Raw genomic sequence first — 8,398 nt, forward strand, 5'->3', positions numbered from 1 at the left:
CCACACTGACTCTACATCCCCTGACTCTAGGTCCGCCTCTAGGTCTGACTCTCGGTGAAATCTGCTTGTTTTCTCCCGAGGCCTGTGACACACTTGGGGAACTGTGTCTGCGTGCTTCAGTCTATGGTTAAAATGGGGTTCAGTTCCCATCTCAAACTTTAATCCCACTTATTGTGTTTTACGAGATTAAAACGTTCCAGAGAAATTAGCTCTCACGTGAAATGTAAGAGCATACAAGGTTACAGACCAAGTGTTGGGAAACGAGATGAAGGGACCCAGATCTGTGCTGTAAACACGCGATAATTCAATCATTTTTGAGGGGAAACATATCTGCAGTGACATAATTCCAAAAACTGTGTTATGAAGAAACGGTGCAACGGCTTCTGCCCTCATCCCTGGTGGTCTAGTGGTTAGTATTCAGCGATTTAACTGAGTGGCCTGGGTTTCATTACCGTTTAGAAAATCAGGACTTCTTATTCCTGATGCAGAGAGCGCAGCTCTACCAGGAATCTGTTTCATGCCTTAGATCAGTCAATACCCCTGCTCATCAAAGAAGGGAATAGTGCCTTCCCTCTCTCTGCACAGTCGGACCGTTAATCCTTCATTCTCCTCTGATTCCACTTCCCAAAAAGTTTCAAAATATTGTCAAAACTGTGTCTCAGCTATTTCTTTTCTGCCTTTTCATCCACCGGAGCTGCAGCGATTGAGTGCGTTGGTTTCTGAAAACGAAACGTACCCATGAGCAATGTATTAGGCTCTTCCAGGATTGCCTTCACTGACAACGGTGGGACATGACTGATGTTGTCTATGATAAGGAAGTGCCAGTGTTTGAGTTGAGTAGACAAAGTTAAAAATTACACAATATCAGGGCAGAGTCCAGCAGGTTTATTTGGAAGCACTAGCTGTTGGAGAGCCGCTCCTTCATCAGGTTGGTGTTTTACTGCAGAAACTTGGTGTTTGTGTCAATATGCGCGATCTTTTGGAAGATCATCTGGACTTTAACTGACCGTTCGTGGTGTCGACTGTACCCATGACTTGGAGGTGTTGGTGTTGGACTGGGGTGGATACATTTAATAATCAGACAAAGTCATTTTCGATTCCAACAGTTGACAAACTCCTGATGAAGAAGCAGTGCATGGAACACTGGTGCTTCCAAATACGTCTGTTCAATACCATCTGGTGCTGTGTGATTTTTACTCTGACACCTCTTGACAATGTTTAACTGATCGAAGACAGTGAAAGTATTTTCGCTCGTGAAAATGAAAATTTCAAATATTATCCACCTCAGCATTACAAAAATGATTAGGTTGGATGTGTGATGAATCTCCACAATGCGCTTGCGCAAAGTAAAAGTTGAACTTACAACCGCCTGATCCGGAGCCAGCTCTCCGAATGGTTGTGCCACTGGCCAGATGCACAGCTGAGGTTTTACACGCTGCAGAGCTGTGGTGTTAACAAGGACATGAGCAATAGCAGAAATAGTCACAAGGTGAACAAAGAACAAAGATAATCACCATCATTGATTCACTTCAAATTGTCCTCAAAAAAACGACCATTCACAATCTGATCAGCCAATCAATGAGGTCACTGCTGATCTTGGAAATTGCATCTGACTTTGCTACGTTTTCACCAAAATTTGAAGTAAACTCCATCCTAATCATAACATCGCATATTCCCATTAATTTTCACCTTTAGATTACGTTAGTGAGCTGACCGTATTTGCTGGAAATGAGTGAAAACGTCCTTCCGGTGATGTAATCCAGTGCAGAGACGGCCAGAAATGAAAAGACAAAGACAGGAAGCATCACTCCCATTTCTCTCTGTACCAATGCGTTTTCCTGAGTTGAATATTTACAGGACTTGACTTTACTATCTAAAGAATTAATTATTTTCCCGGGTAAGATTCTTCATAAATCAATTAACATCTGAGGTGTTGAAACATATTTTACTTTAGATTAAAATAGTTGAATATCCTTTCCCCCAGCCTAATGTCCCAATCCTCCCTCCTCTTCCATGTAAATACAAGCTGATCCAGGTGATGTTGGAGCTCCCAACCTGACGTTCCAATGCTCCTTGCTGCTCCATGTCAATAGAAGCGGCTCTACTTGAAGGTCCAGCTCCCAGTCTGATGTCACAATGCTCCCTGCTCCATGTCAGTAGAAGTGGTGCAGTTCAGGTTAGACCTGCCACTCTGATGTCCAAATGCGCCCAGCTGCTGAATGTCATTAAACGCTGATCCTTGTGAGGTTGGAGCTCCCAGTCTGATGTCCCAATGTTCCCTCCTCCATGTCAATAGAAGTGGTCCAGTTGAGGTTGAATCTAACACTCTGATGTCCCAATGCTCCCTGCTGCTACATGTCATTAAAAGCTGCTCCAGGTGAGAGTGGAGCTCCCAGAATGATCTCCCAAAGCTCCCTGCTCCAGGCCAACTGAAGCTGCACCAAATGAGGTTAGATCTTGCATTCAGATGTGCCAATGCCTCCCTGCTGCTCCATGTCAATGGAAGCTGCTCCAGGTGTGGTTGGAACTCCCAGACGGATGCCACAATGCTCCCTGGTCCACGTCAAAAGACGCTGTTCCAGATGAAGTGGGAGCTCCCATCCCTGGCGGCGCACATACGTCTATACCATCATAGAAATACTTCCCACTGAACATTTCCACCACTGGAACCATTGGTGGAATATCCACATCATGAGAAGCTAATATTATTTTTAGTCACCACCAAATCATTATTTCCAAAAGTCATTCTTTCTTAAACCTTACTTAGCATGTGCATACTGCAGTCAATCCAAAGTAAGATAATGGTGCAAATTGATCTATGCTTAATAAACATGTGTTGATCCTATTTTTCATGTTGAGTAACTGCGAGTTAGCAAGGACAATGTTTATATTGAAATCACACTTTTATTCCAGGTGAGAGAATGTGGTTTGCATTATTTAAAATGAACTTGTTCACTGTGGAAAATGACCAAATAAATCTCAATTTCAAAACAAAATTGGTAATGTTGTCATCTATCTTAAAATGTGATGTCTTCTTCTTTCAACCAGACGGGTATTATAACGAAAAGTCTATTAATGATATGCGTATAAAGATACTTTAAATCGCAAGGTTTGTGAAGGTTTGTAGCTCAGGTTGAGGTTTAGGGTTTAGGTTTGCTCGCTGAGCTGTAGGTTTGATAGCCAGACATTTCATTACCTGGCTCGGTAACATCATTAGGGGCGATCTCCAAGTGAAGCGAAGCTGTTGTGTCTTGCTTTCTATTTATATCGTTCTCCTGGATGGGGTTCCTGGGGTTTGTGGTGATGTCATTTCTGGTATGTTTTCGGCGGGGTTGATAGATGGCTTTTTGATCTATGTGTTTGTTTATGGCATTGTTGTTGGAGTGCCAGGCCTCTGGGAATTCTCTGGCGTGTCTTTGCTTAGACTGTCCCAGGATCAATGTGTTGGCCAAGTCGAACCGGACTACCAAAAATCCATAAACCAGGAGCCCCCTCAGACCCATAGTCTCATTACCCAGAGCACCAAATTACAGACTGGACAAAGAACTACACGCAAGACTGAAATACCTCATAGAAGATTCACAGCACTCCATCCACTCCACCCAGGAATTCCTAAAAATCATCAAAAACACCAAAGTAGAGTAAGGGAAGCAATGGTCTCATTCGACATAATAGCACTGTTCACCTTCATCAACATCGACATGGCAAAGGAAACACACTTTTAGAAGAGACCATCACACACACCAACCACCATCAATCACATTACCAACGAAAACATCATGAAGCTTGTGGATCTGTGCCTCACCACCCACTACACTTTCAACAACATCGTCTACAAACAAACCCCCAATGGCCCACCCATTGGACCTCCGCTATCAGGATTCAGAGCAGAAGCGGTAATGCAAAGACTAGAACAAACAGCCCTAGAAACAATCAAACCAAAATCTGGGTCCGCTACGCAGATGACACCTTTGTCATCACAAAACGAAACAAGATAGTAAAGACATTTAACATCATCAACAACACTCTCACAGGCAAAAAGTTCAACAAGGAAGAAGAAACCGACAACAAACTCGCATTCCTGAATGACACAGTAGAAAGAAAAGGCAACGGAGAACTACAAACCTGTGCATACAGAAAACAGACAAACACTGACCAAATACTTCACTCCACCAGCAACCATCCCATCACACGCAAACGAAGCTGCGTCAGAACAGTATTCCAACGAGCCACCAGACACTGCAGCACAGACGAACTTCGGAAAACAGAGGAAAACCACCTTTACAATGTATTCGAGAAGAACAAATACTCAAAAAATACAGTCCACACTTTCCTCAAGAACAAACCACGACAAGCAGACCAAACACAGCCAGGAACCATAACCACCTGACCATACATCAAAGACGTTTCAGACACGACAGCCAGACTACGAAGACCCCTCGGAATCCTAGTAGCACACAAACCCACCAACACTCTCAAACAAAAACTAATAAACTTAAAAGAACCAGAACAATCCAAAGACAAAACCAACGTCATCTACAAGGACTGTCACAACTACTACGTAAGACAACAGGAAGAAAGTCACGACCTTCTCTCCCTCGTAGCCCTACATACGGATTAAAAATACCACGATTTCTACTGGGACAACACATCTATCCTGGGACAGGCTAATCAAAGACACGCCTGAGAATTCATAGAGGCCTGGCACTCCAACCACAACGCCATAAACAAACACATAGATCGAGATGCCATCGATCAACCCCTCAGAAAACGAACAGGAAATGACATCACCACAAACCCCAGGAACCCCATCGAGGAGAAAGATATAAATAGAAAGCAGGAGACAACAGATTCTCTTCACTTGGAGGTCGCCACTGATGATGATGTTACCTAGCCAAGTAATGAAACGTCTGGATATCAAAGCTACAGCTGAGCAAGCAAACCTTCACCCTACATTTTAAATTATTTTTCTTGTTTATGTTGCATGAATCTGCGGTCATTGATCCACAGTTTAGTTTCACTCCCTAAAGGTAACATGCTGATTTCTCCAGTTGTTCATAGTTCAATGTGATGCATCCAGTGTGTGTATAACGAGAGGGAGCTTGCTTCCCACATCTTGTGTTTGTCTGTGCCTTATGTCCAGCATTCATCAATGGCGAGAGCAAGGGGCGAGGGCGAGACCAATGTGTCAGTCTTTCCGTGGCCATGCACGGCACCAACATTGGCAATTCTCCACTGTGCATTTACAGCAGTTCTCAGTGCCCCTAAACCCAAGCCCTGCCCCTTTGAAGTATCGCCATCATTTTGTGCTGTCTCGCTGTGCTCTTCTCACCAGGATGAATTACTTCTCCTCAAACTCCTTCAGATTTCATCTGACAAAACGTTCATTAAGAATTCCTTTGCATAAACATGCACTTCGCAGCTCTCGTTATTTGATTATCCTGGATGTCTTTCATACGAAAAAACGTTCACAGCAACTTGATTTGCAAAAGGAAACCGCGCTCCCTTTCAATATCCCAATGCAACCGACATTTCAACACAGTTCAGTCAACAGGCTCAAACCATTCTTGGAAATTTTGGAATAGCGTAAATGCATATAAACTGACCATTAGCGTTCCCATACGACAGCTGTGATCATCTGAAAACAGCACCATTGAATGCCGGCAATGACAGTGGGATTCGAACCCACGCGTGCAGAGCACAATGGATTAGCAGTCCATCGCCTTAACCTCTCGGCCACCTCGTTACAGATGCACCAAAAGCTCTGACCTTATGAATAATTGAATTGGGTAAATTATGCAGAGCAGCAGATATTTCTCCCTGGTGTTGGTAAAATGATAAATAACATAGTACGGTTCCAAGACTATGGTCTGACCCCTGGGTTGTGGGGCAAGTGCACTCCCACTGTCAGACAATGCACACAGTGATCTGAACAAAAATGAGGAAATGAATATGTAACAAGGTCTGTTGAATTCTGTGAAGATTTGAAGTCAACGGAATGAAGAACCCGAGACAGCAGAAGGTGTTCTTTCAATAAAGAGTTGGATAGAGCTCTTAAGGATAGTGGAATCAAGGGTTATGGGGATAAGGCAGGAACAGGATACAGATTGAGGATGTTCAGGCCATGATCATAATGAATGGTGGTGCTGGCTCGAAGGGCAGAATGGCCTACTCCTGCACCTGCTGTAAATTGTCTATTAAATTGCCTGTGAGGAATTGTTTTCCAGACTGGAGGAGAGTGCATAGTGCTCAATGTCATTATTCAGAACACCTAACTTCTGCTCAGATGTTTTTGACACGCACTTGTGTACAGAACAGACATTTTCAAAATCCAAAATAAGGATAAACTGACAATTGAAGGCAACAATGCAAAAACCTTGATCTGTATCATTTTCCTGCATTGTGCGACACCAAGTCACTGTATGATCACAGCAACACAGTGAGCAAGTGTCAGAAGGAAAATGAGTGCAGTGCCAGTGCGCAAGCGGGGAGCAGCAGGTGACACACGGGGAAGTGCATTTCCCACCACAGGAACACTTCCCAAACAGCGGACTGAGGTGCAAGAATTCAGAGGGGGTTTACATTTTGAAATTTGATGCCAGAGACACAATGGAGACCTGTCATTGAGTCTGTTCAAGATGAAGATTTTAAGATTTCTACAGATGCAAAACAAAATAAAAAGCTCATGGGTTAGTGAAGGCAAAAGATGAAATTGTACATTTCATCAATCTACCCATCTTTACAATGAGTACCTCACCACTTTCCTCACTCAGGGACTGAACCACTGGTGAAGATGATCATATAATCCCCGTTACTAGCCATGGAATCAGAGAAAGTCGGTTTCCCAAACGTTAAGGTAAAACCAGGAATGTGCAGGTAAGCATTAATGTGTTGCTCCTGTGCTGAAGGTGACCAGTACACGGTATCTCTGTTTCAGTTTGGTGAGGTGTGCTGTGCCGTAGGTTTAATTTTGAGCCTCACATGGAGCAGCTTCAATTTGTCGTCGTGTTGAGGGATACGGACAGAAGGTGATATTGAGCAAAGCCAGGTTTATGGGAAAATACTCGTGTTTTTGGATTGAGAAACAACCTTTTCTGGATAATGACTCCTTGATCAGCAAACATACTGCAGGTATCTAAAACGTGAAGAGACATGTGTGTAGAGAGAGCCGAAAGTGATTTTTCAGCAGATGGATAACGTTTCCCATGTGCACTGCATTAAATTCAGGGAAAATAGATGTTGAACTGGTTTCATGTCTCACAGTTTGTTGCAAAAACACAAAGGTTGTTGCAATAATAAAAAAAGAAATCACATAGGACCGTTTGAATATTGTATTGAACTGAATTTTGGTCTGAGCATATTTTATCTGAAATGGCGTGCTGCAGAGAAGTACAGAGGGTTAACAATAAAAAAGGACAGAGTCTTCTTGGTGGATTTCTTGGGTGGAGTTAAGAATGTACGAAATATACATAACATCATGTGAATGTGGTCAAATCTTTAAAGTAAGTGTTGCCTCTCCAAGTGACGATTCAATTCCTACTCATTAGGATATCACTTCCGTCTGCAGATATTTTACGACATCAGCTCCATTTACAGAGATTCACCTTGAACAATACGCCACACCTTACCAATCCATGAATTTGTCATACTCAGTCTTATTCAGTTGTACGTGTTCATGAAATATCTTTGTGTCTGAAGTCAACAAATTCTAAATTGTCACGCAACCACACTGACTTTCACTCAATGGTATATTCTCTCCTTGTACGTTTGATCGTGCATTTTTTAAAACACTCTGAAGTCAGCTTCTACGTCTTATTTCTGGAAAGTCGTTCATGATTTTAAAAACTCTATTGAGTGGAAGAAACTCTCATCCAAACTTTTCTTCATCTTTCACTAATGGTTTTCAAGCTCTAACTAAAGTTATCTGTTCACTAGAAAGAGGGACTTTCCCCGATTTACTCATTCAAACTTAGCGTTATTTGAAAATCTCATTTGTTTACATCAAACTTGCGTGTTTGTGCATCCAGCATTTCCAAATCTCGTGAATAAACTCCTCCATTCTTCCTATCATCCCGTTTGTATCCTTTCTGATATTGTTATGTCTCAGTAAACAACGTCACTTGGCTTTCTAATATCTTGCTATCCAGGAAACAGCGTCTGTGCCCTTTCTAAATTCTTCACATGTTTTTGGTGAAGAATGAGGACAAGGATTACACACAATGTTCCCACTGAGAGTGACAAAAAGATTTTACAGTTATGCTATGAACTCTTTGCTTTTTAAATATGACGCCTCTATTTATAAACTCCAATAAGGTAAATTACTATCTATCCAGTTCATGAACATCGTCTCGATGGAGACGAGAATTTTCTATGTCTTCCTTTCTTCTTCCACGGAATG

General features: G+C 42.4%; 1 non-coding gene across 1 annotated transcript; it reads right to left on the reverse strand.

Annotated features, from left to right (window-relative positions):
• Nucleotides 1–5,664: 5,664 nt before the first annotated feature.
• On the reverse strand, nucleotides 5,665–5,746 carry trnas-gcu (transfer RNA serine (anticodon GCU)). Its single transcript has one exon. It is a non-coding gene; the product is annotated as a tRNA-Ser (tRNA).
• Nucleotides 5,747–8,398: the final 2,652 nt, after the last annotated feature.

This window comes from Chiloscyllium punctatum, chromosome 34 (assembly GCF_047496795.1).
Source record: "Chiloscyllium punctatum isolate Juve2018m chromosome 34, sChiPun1.3, whole genome shotgun sequence".
Lineage (NCBI taxonomy): Eukaryota > Metazoa > Chordata > Chondrichthyes > Orectolobiformes > Hemiscylliidae > Chiloscyllium > Chiloscyllium punctatum.